We start from the raw sequence: 19,369 nt of genomic DNA on the forward strand, positions 1-19,369 counted from the left end.
GCAGTCTTCGCAAGAGTAGGGGTGTGACCTCGGTGCCCTGAGGGGTGTGACCTCGGTGCCCTGGGGGGTGTAACCCCGGTGCCTTGGGGGGTGTAACCCTGGTGCCCTGGGGGGGTGTAACCCCGGTGCCCCGGCTAAAATCCCACACAGGCCTTCCTCCGATCATGGCTGCATAATCATCCTTCGTTATCTAATTGGCACCTTCAGTCCTCAACTCTCCACCGTGATAGCTGATGGTAGGGAGCCTTCTGGTGCAAACTGGCTGCCGTGCTTCACCCAGGTGGGTGCTACACATCGGCGGTGGAGGAGTTCAGACCCCCCCTCCCCCCAATATATGAAGCGCTTTGAGTACTTAGAAAAGTGCTATATATACAGTATAATGCAAAAATTAAATAATAACAGAAACATTCCCGTCAACCAGAGGCTGTAACAACCACGCCGCTGAGCGACTGCTCTGAGAGTCAACGTGTGCTATAAGCTCATCATTTACGGGTCAGCTGAAGCCCATTCTGCTGTAATCGTCCATATGATTAGTTTTGGAGCCATACTCGGCTTCCTATGGCGCGGACATGGCAGTGGCAGAGCACAGCCTCATGTGGCGCTGGGCTCGCTGAGAGAGCCTCTGTCTCATAGACTTCCATTGTTCTTCCTCCAGTGTGTCCGTGTCTGCACAAGTGGCGCTGACAGCTGCAACAAGACAACATTTGGGACTGTGCATATTTTGGTGCGTGAATGCGTGCATTCATCGTGCAGGTGCAGGCTGCATGCACTGAATATAATATATCTCCCTGTGGCACGCCATATCTCTCTATATCTCCCTGTGGCATGCCATATCTCTCTATATCTCCCTGTGGCACGCCATATCTCTCTATATCTCCCTGTGGTACGCCATATCTCTCTATATCTCCCTGTGGCATGCCATATCTCTCTATATCTCCCTGTGGCACGCCATATCTCTCTATATCTCCCTGTGGCACGCCATATCTCTTATATCTCTCTCTCTTTTCTATGCCTTTACACACTGCTTTTCACACTGTCATCTGCCAAAAACAAGTAGCTGCGCTGGCGTTTTGCCGCTCTACGTTTCCTCTCCAGACAGGTGCTTTTCGCCGCTGGCTCCACGTTACGCAGACATGTGACATGTTACAGCTGTTGGACAGCGGGCCAAAAAGGTAGCTGTTATTTCCTACAGTTGTCAGGAGGAGCCTGGGATGACTTTATGGCCTGGTTTCCTATGTCCCCCCGTCCCCCGTCCCCCCTAGAGGCAGATGCGAAGAGCTATGCTTAAGGAATGGGCATGTGGGAGAATGTGAATAAGAGTCAGAAAGAGTCAGCAAAACAGAGAATGCATCTGCGTGTTCACATTTTAATATCAGAGAGTAGTGTGTACAGGAAGGAGAGAGTGTGTTTGCACATTTGAGTGTATCAGAGAGAGAGAGAGAGAGAGAGAGAGAGAGAGAGGGAGAGAGAGAGAGAGAGAGAGAGCGAGAGAGAGAGAGAGAGAGATATGACGGAAGAGACGCCAAAGATAATAATGATTGCAGAGTCCAAAACAGGAAGACATAGTGAATGTGGGCTTGTACATTGCAATCAGAGTCTGCTTGTGTCTGTCTCTCTCTCTCTGTCTGTGTCTCTGTATGCGTGCGGTGCACTTCAGTCGGAGTGTGTGTGCGTGTGTGTGTGTGTGTGTGTGTGTGTGCGTGCCTGCGTGCGTGTGCGTGCGTGCGTGCGTGCGCGTGTGCGTGCATGCTGTCAGTGGTCCAGTGGTCCAGCCAGCTGTGGCTGACAGTGACTGGATGGGCTCCAGTGACCAGTAACTCAATGATGTGGTCCATCTACTTCTAGAAGAGGGCCTCTCTTTGTTGCTCTGGGACATGCCTCTGTAAGCGAGCCCCGCCCCCCCCCCCCCCCCCCCCCCCCTCCTACCACCCAGCCATTTGAAAATGTATGTACCTCAATTAAAAATTAAACAGGTTAGCAGCCCCCCTCCCCCCCACCAGCCTCACACCATAATCACTGTCATCATGCTGTAACACTCCATAGACCTGTGTTATTATCTTTCTGTACTGTTTGTCTGTTTGTCAGCAGGGTTACAGAACAGCATACTGTCCAAGATCCAAACAACTTTCTTAACATGCCTAGTTATGGTGTGTGTGTGTGTGTGTGTGTGTGTGTGTGTGTGTGTGTGTGTGTGTGTGTGTGTGTGTGTGTGTGTGTGTGCGTGCGTGTGTGTGTGTGTGTGCGCGTGCGTGTGCATGTGTGTGTGTGTGTGTGTCACTGTATGCACGCACATTATGGGCTGTTGTTTTGCACAGAATGTGTCCATGTCAGTGTGAGCTTGAGTATATGCGTGCACACAAGGGCCGTTGTTGAGTGCAGAATGTGTGTGTGTGTGTGTGTGTGTGTGTGTGTGTGTGTGTGTGTATTTCACAGCAACTCTCCTCTGCTGGGCAGCCAGCTGTCTCTCTGATTACCCAGCATCCTCCAGGTGTCAGAACGGCCATCTGCGGATGAGTGGCAGGGCGTGTGGAGTGAGCGGAAGAATGGAGGGAAGAGAGGCGAGAGAGGAGAGGAGAGAGAAAGAGGAGAGCAGAGGAGAGGAGAGAGGAGAGTAGAGGAGAGCAGAGGAGAGGAGAGGAGAGAGTAGAGGAGAGAGAAAGAGGAGAGGAGAGGAGAGGAGAGGAGAGAGAAAGAGGAGAGGAGAGGAGAGCAGAGGAGAGGAGAGGAAACTGACAGAGTAACTGGTTGTGCAGATGTCTGGAACGTGTTGAGACGGGTCAGCCTGCAGAGTGTGAGTGGTGCTCAGGTGCTGGGAAATCTGCCTTCTTAACTGTTGTGGGGCGATGCCGCATGTTCTACAAAGACACTATAAAAGCAAGAAGTCAAGTCTTTGCAGAGGTGTTTCCTGCCAACTATTTGTTGTTGTTGTTATTATTATTATTATTATCATCATCATCATCATCGTTATTATTATTAAAATAACTTCTTGGTATACATGCCTTTGAGTTGTTCTGGCTAGAATTGCCCTTAATTGTGCCCTGAGAGAAAAGGGCCTGGTTTCCCATTGAGGATCATTTGGCTTATTAAAGACATGAATAAAAGATCATACATGTCCACTGTTTGCTTTCTTCTTCATTGTTCTCAATTAGCCTCAAATTGTGGAATCAAAGGCGTGTTTGTATTGCAGCCTTTGTGCGTTCAGGCGCCGTCATGCTGTGTAACATTACAGAAATGCAGCTGTGGTGTGTGTGTGTGTGTGTGTGTGTGTGTGTGTGTGTGTGTGTGTGTGTGTGTGTGTGTGTGTGTGTGTGTGTGTGTGTGTGTGTGTGTGTGTGTGTGTGTGTGTGTGTGTGTGTGTGTGTGTGTGTGTGTGTGTGTGTGTGTGTGTGTGTGTGTGTGTGTGTGTGTGTGAACAACTCTCTCTGGTTGACTCCTTTATCCAGTTCAGTCTCTCTTTCTTCAATTAGCGACCTCCCACTCTCAATTAAGACCATCACCTCCCCTCTCGTCTCAATGAAGACCAATTCACCTCCCCTCTCCTCTCAATGAAGACCACCTCCCCTCCCCTCTCCTCTCAATGAAGACCACCTCCCCTCCCCTCTCCTCTCAATGAAGACCACCTCCCCTCCCCTCTCCTCTCAATGAAGACCACCTCCCCTCCCCTCTCCTCTCAATGAAGACCACCTCCCCTCCCCTCTCCTCTCAATTAAGACCACCTCCCCTCCCCTCTCCTCTCAATTAAGACCATCTCTCCCCCCTCCTCTCAATTAAGAGAAGACCAGCTCCCCTCCCCTCTCCTCTCTGTTACCTTCAAAGTTGTCTTTGATGTTACTGTTTGTAACCATGACCCCAAGTATAGTGAATGCCTGTGTGTGCGTGCATGTGTGCGTGTGCGCGCGCGCTCGCGTGTGTGTGTGTGTGTGTATCTATTGAGGCTGACCCCAGGTCAGCTCCCAGAGTAAATGACAGCAAATTGGTTTGTTTTAGCCGAAGTTCATCTGATGTGACCAAGAGGGCAGTAGCTAACAGTGATTTATTTCACCACTCAAGTCCGCTTTCGAAAAGAAAATGTCCCGCATCGCTGACGCCATCACTAACTGTATTAACTGTATTAACTGACGCCATCACTAACTGTATTAACTGTATTAACTGACGCCATCACTAACTGTATTAACTGTATTAACTGACGCCATCACTAACTGTATTGACTGTATTAACTGACGCCATCACTAACTGTATTAACTGTATTAACTGACGCCATCACTAACTGTATTAACTGTATTAACTGACGCCATCACTAACTGTATTAACTGTATTAACTGACGCCATCACTAACTGTATTAACTGTATTAACTGACGCCATCACTAACTGTATTAACTGTATTAACTGACGCCATCACTAACTGTATTAACTGTATTAACTGACGCCATCACTAACTGTATTAACTGTATTAACTGACGCCATCACTAACTGTATTAACTAGGGATGGGCATCGAATTTCGAATTTTCGAATAATCGTTGTTATTATCAAGGTCGACTTTTATTATTGAAATTCGAAATTCGATTTTTTTTTTCTTTTTTTGTGAAATGTTGCATTGTCTCCCCTGATTCTAAGTATAGTCGAATCGCTTGGTTTGAGCAAGTAAAACAATTTTTCTAAGCATTTTAAGCAAGGTTTATGGAAAAATGAATGGCGGATGAAATCCCATGAAGAGGGAGAGGGGGTGACTTTGGCACCCCTTTGGCACTCAGACCTGAGCCTACTAAATATTTAATGAACCACTCATGATTGTCAAAACTGTTTTTTATTTTCGAAAATGTCAATGTCATGTTCTTTACTTCAGTGGTGCAATGCTTGTTTGAGCTAAAAATCCACAGCAGAAGCTTTTTATATTAATTAATAAAGCCGTAGACTTAGAATCAGGGGAGACAATGCAACATTTCACTCACAAAAAAAAAAAAAAAATACATTTTTTTTTTTTTTTACATTTTTATTTTTATTTTCGAATTTCGATTAAAAGTCGACTTTGGCCAACAAATTTCGAATAGTGTTTTTGCTAGAAATGCCCATCCCTAGTATTAACTGTATTAACTGACGCCATCACTAACTGTATTAACTGTATTAACTGACGCCATCACTAACTGTATTAACTGTATTAACTGACGCCATCACTAACTGTATTAAGACGGATGCTAACCAATTTTTAGACTTCAAAGCTACATTCAAGAACCTCACTGCTTGTCGTTTGTCTGGCTCTGCGTGGCTGGCTATGTGCTGTTGTTTGTGCAGTAGTGCTGCTGTGTGAGAACTACACTGACCTCTCTGTTGGCTCTGCCTGGCCTTTACACAGGCCCTCTGTTCTGGCCAGGGAACCTGAAGTGGCTCCACAGTATATTCACAGGGCTCCTATTGGTCAGTGTTCAATAACATGTATGCTGATAGAGGTGGGGGAATATGACTATGACGACTGTACTCTATATCTGAAGATGATGTGGGTCTACATACAATATATTATAGCCATGTGTATCAGGATTGAATCCCCCCACACCCCCACCCTATATCAGACCAATGGAATTCATGATTTTCCTCTGCTCTCTGTTTCAGGTGACGTTCATGCATTCTAAACTCGCCCACCACAAGTGAGAAGAGGGTGTCGGAGTTGAAGTCTCTTATTTCGGTAAGTGTCTCTCTTTTCCTTGCCTTCATGGTAGCGCAACATGGTGCTAGCACTGTGAGGGTTAGGGGTTTGAGTCCCACTGCTGAACGTGTATGCACTGGTGGCACTGTCAGATGTTTTGGATGATTGCTTCTCCACCAAGTGGCGGATATTAAGCTTCTTCTGATTAGGCGACACGACACATTCTGCAGCGTCTGGCTGTTGTCACAGTCGAGGTTAAAGGAATACTTCACCCCAAAATGAAGATTCTCTCATCATCTTCTGACCCTCATGTCAGTCGCCACACTGGTGAAGTTTGTACGACCACATAACACATTCAGCCGTGTTCCAGGCCTAAGTGGCCTGGAAGTTAACTGGTACACTACAGTTCCAAAAAGGACCAAAAAAAACAACAACAACCATACAATTTCTCCAAACATCTTGCATGAGGAAAATCTAGGCAATAACGAGGTAAATAGGACTCTTGGACTCACAGTGCAATTGTTTCGAACCGTCAGATTATGTTACATGAGCTGTTTGGAGATACATGTCATCTTTGGCTCAACTATTTTCTTTAAGCAAACCTACAATCAAAGTCAAAGTCAAAGTCAAAGTCGGACGGACAAACCCGTCTTTATTGTCACACGACAACCCAACACACACATGCTGACGGTGGCCGGTGAAATATAGTCTCTGCTTTTATCCCATCCAGGCTTGTCCCTCCTCCGGGGGGCAGCCAGTAGCAGTGGGCAGCTTTCTTGTGTACAGCGCCCGGGGACCAACTTCAGACATTGTCATCACTGGTCAGAGGACGATCTTCTGCATGTTTTTTTTTTAGTAGGGGTCCATATACCGATGTTGTATGGAGGAACCCCAACTCCACACAGAAAGGCCCTTTTGACGAGATAGCCCACCTGGGCACTGAAGACACACCCTCAGCGCCCACAGCGTCCCAGGCAGGGAATCGAACCCCAGACCTTCTAGCTGCGCCACCGTGCCCCCTCAGCTGACTCTGTGCATGTCCGTTACCTCTCTCTCTCTCCATCGGTGCATACAGAACGCTTTTGATTTGTTTCTTTCATAGCGATGCCCAGCAGAGCAGACCTCTCCTCCGGTTAGTATTCTGCCCTGTTCACCCTCAATAGCTGCTTTCACTGGGTTGAAGAAAGGGCTCTTTTAAAGACTCTGGCAGGCAGCAGTCCTCCAGGCAGCTTTCAGCGCCCGGGCCCGACAGTATGTCTTTTAATGGACTTTCTCTCTGTGAGCAATAAAGATCATATCTGAGTCAAATAGCGCTGTAGGTAACATTAGCCACCGATTAAGCGGCTGAGGGCGGAGCGGTGATCTGGATGGTTTCAGCAGAGGGGAGACATGTGAATTGTACAGATGAACAGAGTGATCTGCATGGTTGCAGCAGAGGGAGACATGTGAAATGTACAGATGAACAGAGTGATCTGGATGGTTGCAGCAGAGGGGAGACATGTGAAATGTACAAATGAACGGAGTGATCTGGATGGTTGCAGCAGAGGGAGACATGTGAAATGTACAGATGAACAGAGTGATCTGGATGGTTGCAGCAGAGGGAGACATGTGAAATGTACAGATGAACAGAGTGATCTGGATGGTTTCAGCAGAGGGAGACATGTGAAATGTACAGATGAACAGAGTGATCTGGATGGTTGCAGCAGAGGGAGACATGTGAAATGTACAGATGAACAGAGTGATCTGGATGGTTTCAGCAGAGGGAGACATGTGAAATGTACAGATGAACAGAGTGATCTGCATGGTTGCAGCAGAGGGAGACATGTGAAATGTACAAATGAACAGAGTGATCTGACCATCTGGCTAATCCCCTAGTTTAAGAATACTTATTCACGCTGTCCCTAGTGGCCCTTGAGCCGTGTCACGGCTCGGCCAACAAGTGGCCTGCTTGATTCTCACTGGTAACTTGCTCTGTGAGCGGACAGACGAGTGGACAGCTGATTTTGATCATATCTTTTTAACATACTGTATCTCTTGTCGTCTGCTTGTGATGTCTGTTTTGTAGGTTACAAAAATGTTCTGATCTTTAAGTTAAAACTTTAGGTCCACTGGCTAACTAGACGCTAGCGAGATCATGCTTCATTGTTTTATCTGATTCTATGCTTTTGACTCTTTCTTCTTCTTTCATTTTAACGTGTCCTGGTAGCTCGCTGCACTAGTCGGTCGGGGCGTCTGTTCAGGGGGAAGGGAACTGGGGGGGAATAACGTGATCCTCCCAGGCTGCCAGTGAAACTCCTCGCTGTCAGGTGAAAAGAAGCGGCTGGCGACTGCACTAGTTTCTCTTTGATAGTGAAGACTTTTTTTCCAACTTGTCTGATGCTTTGGTAGATTGATATTTATGGTTTACCTGCTATAAATAATGAAAACATTGCATGAACAAATCAAAGAGTTATTAATGTAGGCATCTCAAGGAATTTCTCTGCCCAATGTTGGGGAATGTGCCATGATTGGGGATAACCGGACCACTTACTGTAGGCCCTGTTTTAATTGCATCAAAGTCCCTTAATTGTATCAGTTCAGCGGGAAACATACAAACAACAAATCACATTATTGTGTCTTTTAACATTTCAAATGTAATTACATGGCGGTAAGATGACAAGTGGACCCTCCTAACAAAATGATGCTCTTTAAAGGGTACCGATCCTGTCGTGACAGCCACAATTTGTGAAGAACGCCATGGTTTTGAAGTCAAGTCAACTTTCCTTGACTCTGCTGTGGCTATATGGCTCTGATTACTGGATAAGAGCATGGGTGTGTCTATGACTAGGGTGATCTGACATCATCAAGCAATTCAAAAACATAAAAGTTTACCAGTGGTGTATAAAGTACTTGAAAGCCATACTTAAGTAAAAGTATAAATATCTGACCAGAAAAAGACTTTGGTCAAAGTCAGTCACCAATTAGAATATTACTTGAGTAAAAGTCTTAAAGTAGCTGATGTTTTCTGTACTTAAAGGATGGCTTTACCTGTAAACAACCCACTTTGTATCATTCATAATCTCGGTAATATAATCAGATGGGCAGTGATTACCTTCTCTCTGTTTTCCTCATGGAGATCTCCCATTTTCTCCTCTGGCAAATCGCTCCGTTGTGACGCGTTTTACGTCACAACGGAGCTGTGGAAGTTGTGCTGGAGAGGCAGAATCTGCTCAGAGGGCGAGTAGTGCTGTTATTGTTGATCTTTATTTTTTAAGTATACGCACATCCACGGAGAATCACATGGAGAGCCTTAATGAGCCTTAATTACTTGCAGCTGGTGGAGGCGGAGTTTCTGCAGTCAGCAGCAGGAGCATTTTTCTCTGTGAAGTAAACAGAGAGAGAAGGTAAAACACTGCCCATGTGCTTACATTACCCAGATGATATATGATACAAAGTGGGTTGATTACCGGTAAAGCCATCCTTTAAGTATCGAAGATAATTTTCTTATATTAACACATTCACTGCCAGACGTTTTTTTTTTTACTGTAGTTAGCTTCTGCCAGAGGGTTTTTTTGAGGATTCTAGCTCATCTTTCAAGACCCGAGGATTCTTTTCTGCTAAGATTTTGTGAACACACAATATCTCAAAAGAACTAATAGAATGTGTGCTTTCTCTGTCTAAAAGAGTTAGTTTGTAGAGTTAGTAGTTATGTAAGCATTAGCAGTTGAATACAGCATGGTTTCAGCGTCAAAAAAATTATTCAGAGATAAACGGCTTTTTGTGAAATTCGATAGAACAGTCACTTTAACCATTCATTTTTGGCATCAGTAAGACTTCAGACATCTAAACAATAGTTTTGAACAGTAATTTCCACCATAACAGCAGGAAACCCCCCTCTGCTTCCAACTCCTCCCTCCGTGTGTGTTCTCCTCCTGCCTCCCTGGCTCTCCAGCGGGCGTGTCACAACGAAGTTGCTGCTGCTGCTGTGCCTGTTTGCGCGGTGCCGCTGTTTGAGGAAGTCTGGGTGGACTCGCTCGTTTCGTGGAGTTTTGGTTGAGAGCTTTGATGAAGGTTTTGCGATTCTGGTCATATTTATGCTGCGTGTTTCAAAGTGTGCATCCAATCTATTCTTGGAACCCCCCACCGTTGCCACCGCTGTGCATCAGCGCGAAAGTGAAAGCGTTTTCGCCATCAATTTTACAGTATGAGAACGGCTTCCTCGCGGTTTTCCCTCCAGTTTTGGGTCGCCTCTTTCTACTGTGGAGAGACATGTCGACACTCAGTGGGTCGGTAAAATAGATTATACACATTCAATACCTCCAATTCTGGTGTAGGAGACGTAAAAGGGTTAGATCAACGTCCCACCGTCAAAAAAAAAAAATGTTTATGTAAGCCGAGATATCTCGTCCTTGGCACTCAACGGTTGGATTATGTAAGCCGAGATATCTCGTCCTTGGCACTCAACGTGTTAAATGTACTTAAGTATTGGAAGTAAAAGTACACAAGTAAATAAAATAATTTAAAAAAGGTTAATAAATAAAATGGAAGCAAAAGACATGCTGGGCTTGAGTGGAAATCTTCTTCTTGAGTTGTATCGCTCTTGACAAACAATGTTCTGTTGCATTACCGCCACCAACTGGAATGAAGTGTGGATCGTGATTAACATAACTTGCAAGCTAGGAGCACTGATTTACCAAACTTGCTTGCAGGCTACAAAATTTCTTCTGATTTTACCTTGTAACTAAGACGCTTAGGGGAAATGTAGTGGAGTAAAAGTCAAAGTTGACAGAAATATAAATACTCAAGTACAGATACTCTTACTTTGTTTCTTACATTTACACCACTGACGTTTACCATGCACAGCATGTTTAATGATCTCAGATCATGTTACAGTTGATCTAGATCCAGGTCTTGATTTGTGTATTTAAAATCTGATTTGTGTTGTGCAAAATAAGACCACCCACTAACCCTAGATTTACGCACTGCGATTTTAATCTTAACATTAATAACGTTAATCTTTGGCTTTTTCATGGAAGATATCGTGCTCAGTTTGTCAAGACATTCAGCGTTGGAATAGCTTTCATGTTTCAAAGTGAGTGCGAGGAAGCCTCTTAAAAGGGTTTGACCATTCTGCGTCACGACCCGCCTATTCAGGGAACTCTGTTGTTAAGCATGACTGCCATAATGACAGTCATTTGCAAAGAGTTAGAAGTGACCAGGCAGCCGGCAGCCATTGGGCTGATTTGTGGTAAGCTAATGAGTTAATGAGCTAATGAACCCACTGAGGTTATGGGTTTGGCTTCTGCACAAAACCCCAAACAATGGCCTGTTTACTCCATCTTTGTGTGTGAACTTGACTGCATGACACTATTAGATGAAGCAGCCCTGCTAAAAGACAGTGTCTAACAAAAGTTAGTGTTGTTCTGCATTTTACGGTTCTCAGTGTTTAACCTCGTGCTGCTGACGCCGCGTCTAAAGTGATCTGACACAGGTCTAAAGTGATCTGACACAGATCTAAAGTGATCTGACACAGGTCTAAAGTGATCTGACACAGGTCTAAAGTGATCTTGCACAGGTCTAAAGTGATCTGACACAGGTCTAAAGTGATCTGACACAGGTCTAAAGTGACCTGACACAGGTCTAAAGTGATCTGACACAGGTCTAAAGTGATCTGGCGGAGGTCTAAAGTGATCTGGCACAGGTCTAAAGTGATCTGGCGGAGGTCTAAAGTGATCTGACACAGGTCTGAAGTGATCTGACACAGGTCTAAAGTGATCTGACACAGGTCTAAAGTGATCTGACACAGGTCTAAAGTGATCTGACACAGGTCTAAAGTGATCTGGCGGAGGTCTAAAGTGATCTGACACAGGTCTAAAGTGATCTGGCGGAGGTCTAAAGTGATCTGACACAGGTCTAAAGTGATCTGACACAGGTCTAAAGTGATCTGACACAGGTCTAAAGTGATCTGGCGGAGGTCTAAAGTGATCTGGCGGAGGTCTAAAGTGATCTGACACAGGTCTAAAGTGATCTGACACAGGTCTAAAGTGATCTGGCACAGGTCTAAAGTGATCTGACACAGGTCTAAAGTGATCTGACACAGGTCTAAAGTGATCTGGCGGAGGTCTAAAGTGATCTGACACAGGTCTAAAGTGATCTGGCACAGGTCTAAAGTGATCTGGCGGAGGTCTAAAGTGATCTGACACAGGTCTAAAGTGATCTGGCGGAGGTCTAAAGTGATCTGACACAGGTCTAAAGTGATCTGACACAGGTCTAAAGTGATCTGACACAGGTCTAAAGTGATCTGACACAGGTCTAAAGTGATCTGACACAGGTCTAAAGTGATCTGGCGGAGGTCTAAAGTGATCTGGCGGAGGTCTAAAGTGATCTGACACAGGTCTAAAGTGATCTGACACAGGTCTAAAGTGATCTGGCACAGGTCTAAAGTGATCTGACACAGGTCTAAAGTGATCTGACACAGGTCTAAAGTGACCTGACACAGGTCTAAAGTGATCTGACACAGGTCTAAAGTGATCTGGCGGAGGTCTAAAGTGATCTGGCACAGGTCTAAAGTGATCTGGCGGAGGTCTAAAGTGATCTGACACAGGTCTGAAGTGATCTGACACAGGTCTAAAGTGATCTGACACAGGTCTAAAGTGATCTGACACAGGTCTAAAGTGATCTGACACAGGTCTAAAGTGATCTGGCGGAGGTCTAAAGTGATCTGACACAGGTCTAAAGTGATCTGGCGGAGGTCTAAAGTGATCTGACACAGGTCTAAAGTGATCTGACACAGGTCTAAAGTGATCTGACACAGGTCTAAAGTGATCTGACACAGGTCTAAAGTGATCTGACACAGGTCTAAAGTGATCTGGCGGAGGTCTAAAGTGATCTGGCGGAGGTCTAAAGTGATCTGACACAGGTCTAAAGTGATCTGACACAGGTCTAAAGTGATCTGGCACAGGTCTAAAGTGATCTGACACAGGTCTAAAGTGATCTGACACAGGTCTAAAGTGATCTGGCGGAGGTCTAAAGTGATCTGACACAGGTCTAAAGTGATCTGGCACAGGTCTAAAGTGATCTGGCGGAAGTCTAAAGTGATCTGACACAGGTCTAAAGTGATCTGACACAGGTCTAAAGTGATCTGGCGGAGGTCTAAAGTGATCTGACACAGGTCTAAAGTGATCTGGCGGAGGTCTAAAGTGATCTGACACAGGTCTAAAGTGATCTGGCGGAGGTCTAAAGTGATCTGGCACAGGTCTAAAGTGATCTGACACAGGTCTAAAGTGATCTGACACAGGTCTAAAGTGATCTGACACAGGTCTAAAGGGATCTGACACAGGTCTAAAGTGATCTGACACAGGTCTAAAGTGATCTGACACAGGTCTAAAGTGATCTGGCGGAGGTCTAAAGTGATCTGACACAGGTCTAAAGTGATCTGACACAGGTCTAAAGTGATCTGACACAGGTCTAAAGTGATCTGACACAGGTCTAAAGTGATCTGGCACAGGTCTAAAGTGATCTGACACAGGTCTAAAGTGATCTGACACAGGTCTAAAGTGATCTGACACAGGTCTAAAGTGATCTGACACAGGTCTAAAGTGATCTGACACAGGTCTAAAGTGATCTGACACAGGTCTAAAGTGATCTGGCGGAGGTCTAAAGTGATCTGGCGGAGGTCTAAAGTGATCTGACACAGGTCTAAAGTGATCTGACACAGGTCTAAAGTGATCTGGCACAGGTCTAAAGTGATCTGACACAGGTCTAAAGTGATCTGACACAGGTCTAAAGTGATCTGGCACAGGTCTAAAGTGATCTGACACAGGTCTAAAGTGATCTGACACAGGTCTAAAGTGATCTGGCGGAGGTCTAAAGTGATCTGACACAGGTCTAAAGTGATCTGACACAGGTCTAAAGTGATCTGGCGGAGGTCTAAAGTGATCTGACACAGGTCTAAAGTGATCTGGCGGAGGTCTAAAGTGATCTGACACAGGTCTAAAGTGATCTGACACAGGTCTAAAGTGATCTGGCGGAGGTCTAAAGTGATCTGACACAGGTCTAAAGTGATCTGGCGGAGGTCTAAAGTGATCTGACACAGGTCTAAAGTGATCTGACACAGGTCTAAAGTGATCTGACACAGGTCTAAAGTGATCTGGCGGAGGTCTAAAGTGATCTGGCGGAGGTCTAAAGTGATCTGACACAGGTCTAAAGTGATCTGACACAGGTCTAAAGTGATCTGGCACAGGTCTAAAGTGATCTGACACAGGTCTAAAGTGATCTGACACAGGTCTAAAGTGATCTGGCGGAGGTCTAAAGTGATCTGACACAGGTCTAAAGTGATCTGGCACAGGTCTAAAGTGATCTGGCGGAAGTCTAAAGTGATCTGACACAGGTCTAAAGTGATCTGACACAGGTCTAAAGTGATCTGGCGGAGGTCTAAAGTGATCTGACACAGGTCTAAAGTGATCTGGCGGAGGTCTAAAGTGATCTGACACAGGTCTAAAGTGATCTGGCGGAGGTCTAAAGTGATCTGGCACAGGTCTAAAGTGATCTGACACAGGTCTAAAGTGATCTGACACAGGTCTAAAGTGATCTGACACAGGTCTAAAGGGATCTGACACAGGTCTAAAGTGATCTGACACAGGTCTAAAGTGATCTGACACAGGTCTAAAGTGATCTGGCGGAGGTCTAAAGTGATCTGACACAGGTCTAAAGTGATCTGACACAGGTCTAAAGTGATCTGACACAGGTCTAAAGTGATCTGACACAGGTCTAAAGTGATCTGGCACAGGTCTAAAGTGATCTGACACAGGTCTAAAGTGATCTGACACAGGTCTAAAGTGATCTGACACAGGTCTAAAGTGATCTGACACAGGTCTAAAGTGATCTGACACAGGTCTAAAGTGATCTGACACAGGTCTAAAGTGATCTGGCGGAGGTCTAAAGTGATCTGGCGGAGGTCTAAAGTGATCTGACACAGGTCTAAAGTGATCTGACACAGGTCTAAAGTGATCTGGCACAGGTCTAAAGTGATCTGACACAGGTCTAAAGTGATCTGACACAGGTCTAAAGTGATCTGGCACAGGTCTAAAGTGATCTGACACAGGTCTAAAGTGATCTGACACAGGTCTAAAGTGATCTGGCGGAGGTCTAAAGTGATCTGACACAGGTCTAAAGTGATCTGACACAGGTCTAAAGTGATCTGACACAGGTCTAAAGTGATCTGGCGGAGGTCTAAAGTGATCTGACACAGGTCTAAAGTGATCTGGCGGAGGTCTAAAGTGATCTGACACAGGTCTAAAGTGATCTGACACAGGTCTAAAGTGATCTGGCACAGGTCTAAAGTGATCTGACACAGGTCTAAAGTGATCTGACACAGGTCTAAAGTGATCTGACACAGGTCTAAAGTGATCTGACACAGGTCTAAAGTGATCTGACACAGGTCTAAAGTGATCTGACACAGGTCTAAAGTGATCTGGCGGAGGTCTAAAGTGATCTGGCGGAGGTCTAAAGTGATCTGACACAGGTCTAAAGTGATCTGACACAGGTCTAAAGTGATCTGGCGGAGGTCTAAAGTGATCTGACACAGGTCTAAAGTGATCTGGCGGAGGTCTAAAGTGATCTGACACAGGTCTAAAGTGATCTGACACAGGTCTAAAGTGATCTGACACAGGTCTAAAGTGATCTGACACAGGTCTAAAGTGATCTGACACAGGTCTAAAGTGATCTGACACAGGTCTAAAGTGATCTGGCGGAGGTCTAAAGTGATCTGACACAGGTCTAAAGTGATCTGGCGGAGGTCTAAAGTGATCTGACACAGGTCTAAAGTGATCTGACACAGGTCTAAAGTGATCTGACACAGGTCTAAAGTGATCTGACACAGGTCTAAAGTGATCTGACACAGGTCTAAAGTGATCTGACACAGGTCTAAAGTGATCTGGCACAGGTCTAAAGTGATCTGACACAGGTCTAAAGTGATCTGGCGGAGGTCTAAAGTGGACAGAAAGAATACCTTGCAAGTTTGTGGTAAGGAGCTAATGTCTACCCATTTAGGGCTGGGAAAAGGAGCTAAATTCAGTGAGTGGCCACGTGTCAAATGAGCGCATTCGCTCGTGCGTGTGAATTCACCAATTGTGTACATGTACCACGGCATGGATCTCTGTGTGTTATGTATTTATTTGTTTGTCATTTTTGTGTTTGTCATTTTGCACGAATTGATTTGTGTTTGTGTTTGCATGCATGTTTGTGTTGTGCACACTCACGCCTCGTCGGACGCCCATCTGGTTTTGCTTTGAAGCGGCTCTTGGTGCTGCAGAGGCCTGGCTTTAAGGCAGGGTCGGTTCCTCCCCACTTACACACAAATCCTCCAGCCGTACAGACCCACCCCCAAAAACCACCCACGCTCATACCCCACTTTCTCTCTTCTATTGCCCTTGAAATGGGGCCTGCTCTAAATATTATCTTCGCCTGTGTTCCATCCCTCCGTTTATCCCTATAAGTCGGCGGAGAGAAGAAAGGACCGTGGGGCTGAGTCACTTTTTCCCCTCTCTCCTCTCCTCTCCAAAACCACAGCCAGCGGCAGCGGCTTCCTGGAGATGAGCGCTTTTGTCTGTTGTGTGAGAGTGCTGCGGCTTTGGGCAGATCCTCTTCTGATGAGGTCATGCGCAGCCTCGGCAAGACGAGGAGGAAGAGTGAGAACGCAGCAGAGAGGAGAGGCTGAGTGTGTGGATGAGGAGGCAGAGTGAGAACACAGCAGGGAGGAGAGGCTGAGTGTGTGGATGAGGAGGCAGAGAGAGAACACAGGGAGGAGAGGCTGAGTGTGTGGATGAGGAGGCAGAGAGAGAACACAGGGAGGAGAGGCTGAGTGTGTGGATGAGGAGGCAGAGTGAGAACACAGGGAGGAGAGGCTGAGTGTGTGGATGAGGAGGCAGAGAGAGAACACAGCAGGGAGGAGAGGCTGAGTGTGTGGATGAGGAGGCAGAGTGAGAACACAGCAGGGAGGAGAGGCTGAGTGTGTGGATGAGGAGGCAGAGAGAGAACACAGGGAGGAGAGGCTGAGTGTGTGGATGAGGAGGCAGAGTGAGAACACAGGGAGGAGAGGCTGAGTGTGTGGATGAGGAGGCAGAGTGAGGATGCAGGGAGGAGAGGCTGAGTGTGTGGATGCACGCTTCCTTTGAAACTTGGAACTCTCCAGGGAAGGGTTTTCACCCAGCACACATGCATGCTGTTTCTCAGCAATGCCTTGCTTCACATGCATGCATATGAGTGCACACACCTGGGAACAGCCCAGAACAACCAGTCAACTGGTGACTGAGCAGCTCCACTGCAGCAGCTGCACATTACGTGCCTTGCTGAAGGGCTCCTCAGCATTTGAGAGATGGGAGATCCAGCTTTTTCCCAATTGATCTACATTTTTCAAACTGGGAAAGTTTCCGGTCACTCCGGTGAGAGCTAATGAAGACCCTTGTAGGGAATTATGATGTGAATGAAAGTGAGAGCAAGCAAGAGTAGTAAGCCACTTTTGAAAGTAACTCGGGTTTCGGCCCAGCTCGCTCTCATGTGGCCTCGCCTGCCCTATTGGCATGCACAGTGCACAATCGCCTGCTCTATTGGCATTCGCAGCCAACCTCGCATCACTGATGACATCACTCTCACTGATGATGTTACAATGCCTATGACATCAGCAGTGCCTATGACATCATCGGTGATGTCATAGACATTGTGACATCAGTGGGACAAAAATGTAAACAGACAGACAAAGCCCACTTGCTTTATTAGTCACTTTACTTCTACTTTATTTATAGTTACATCAAAAAGTTACTCATTAAAGTCGTTACCCACTTCAAAAACATGCTGTCGCAACACGGCAATGTGTTGATCATCTATATAAAAAAAAACAATGTAAGACTATTGCATAAATTATTGTGTATGTGTGTTCAGTGTTCAGATGTGTATACAGTGTTACTTTGTGCATGTACACATCTTCTCTCTATGTGTACTGCAGGTACCCATTTCTCTGCTCATTTCTGTGGCAACAACTGGTATCTATCTGCCTGGACTTCTGAGGGCCTCCTGTGGGGGGAAGGCCTCTAGACATGCTACCATTCACCTTAATTGCTTCCTGTTTGAACTGTCAGCGGTCGTGGAGGTCATAGGTCAGGGTCAAACTCAGCTGTTGTGCTCTGTGCTGTAGAAGTCACCACCTGGTCGTCAGATCACGGTGATCCAGCGCATTGCCTCAACAATGCACTTCTTCACCTTCAAGCATTCTTCAACATGCTGTATCTGGAACAAGGGCCATTTTCAGTGGTTTTGGCATTCTTTTCTCCATTTAAAAACACAGAGGGGGTTTTTAATGGCTGTTTTATGAATGTAGGGTGGCCTGAGTCAGTATAGGAACTTAGGTAAGGAGACAAGGAGAGGAAGCTAGTGTGCTCATTTGAGCTCCCTCAGCAACACTGGCTCAGCCGCAACTCAAACACCTGTTTACAAGGAGCCTGTGGCAGTGTCCCATTTGCGAACACAACTGTTATCGTTTACTGACCCTGAACGCAGCTCACTATCTAACACCAACAACATCACGTCCTCGTCATTACCGTATTCTAATTGCAGTAAAAAAAAGAAAAAAGAAGTGCATCTCATTTTAAAGCTGCCATCAGCCAAAATGAACCGGCCTTAATGGCTGCTGATTGCATTCCTACAGTGGCCACCCCCCCTCCGTTCTTAGTGATCTGATCGTTTAAGTACATGCTAGCATAATTGAGGTCTCTTCCTTGATTAGATTTGCACCAGCTTTTAACAAAGCCTGCTCGAACTTAATCCAATGAGGCGCCATTGTAGCCAGAGCGGAGGGATGACATCGCTCCCGGTTAGCTTCACAATCAACCGTGCCACCGTGCAATTACTGCTTACGCTGATAAAACGCTCTTCGGACAACCCGAAGCAAATGACGCAATGTTTCACAAAGCTCACAGGAACACGAGTTAGGCACTTTTGCAGGATTTCAAACGTTAAGGTTACATTACATACATTACGTCAGGTTACAGTGTGAACCTTTCATTTGTTTTTCAAGTCTGAAAGAGGATAGATACTTTGTTTGTATGCATCGCAATCAGAAAGTTTTAAAATTGTCCAGTGCACGAGAAATAAATATTACCCTAGGATTTCTAGACAAAAGCAGAGTTCTGAGGAAAAAATAAAAAATAAAGACATTGTTAGGTTAGCACTTTGTCGCATTGCAATGATAAAAAAAAAAAAAAAAAAAAAAAAAAAAAAAAAATTAAGCCGTTAAAGCAGCTACGAGCAACTTTTTCGATTGTTATTAAACAGTATAAATTTTATATCAATGCATCACATCTTACCTCTAATAGTCGACGAGACCAATGCAGAGTAGTCTCGCTTGAGCCCCGAGTGAATCGGCCAGTGTAGTCTGTCTGTGGCCAGGGAAGATCAGGAAGTGAAATGAAACGGTTTGCAGCAGCCACTTCGGCCATAACCACAAAATAACTTCCAAAAAACCTGTTAGAATATAACGAGAGATGTTCGCGAGAGTATGCGTGGCGTTCACATTGTTTATGCTATGTTGCTAGGCAGCGCGAACGGCGAGGCAGGCAGCTGCGTTTCACTTCCGGGTTTCACTTCCGCGTTTCACTTCCGGGTAGCCGGGCTGGCCATAGGAGAGAGAGAGAGAGAGCCCCCTGTTGACGCGAGTTTAGACAGACACAGACTTAATAATCACCTAACAGGGAGCAAT

The 19,369-nt window shown here is 45.7% G+C and overlaps 1 protein-coding gene across 1 annotated transcript in view; it reads left to right on the plus strand.

Moving 5' to 3' along the window:
- LOC310800432 (transcription factor SOX-6-like) overlaps positions 1–19,369 on the plus strand; it is a gene marked incomplete at its 3' end in the record, with an annotated part of 81,436 nt that overhangs the window by 23,896 nt on the left and 38,171 nt on the right. Inside the window, exon 2 of the mRNA XM_083663028.1 lies at positions 5,607–5,679. The remainder of the gene's footprint in view (positions 1–5,606; positions 5,680–19,369) is intronic.

The sequence above is a fragment of the Poromitra crassiceps genome (genome assembly GCF_964638095.1).
Source record: "Poromitra crassiceps genome assembly, chromosome: 30".
In the NCBI taxonomy this organism is placed as follows: Eukaryota; Metazoa; Chordata; class Actinopteri; order Beryciformes; family Melamphaidae; genus Poromitra; species Poromitra crassiceps.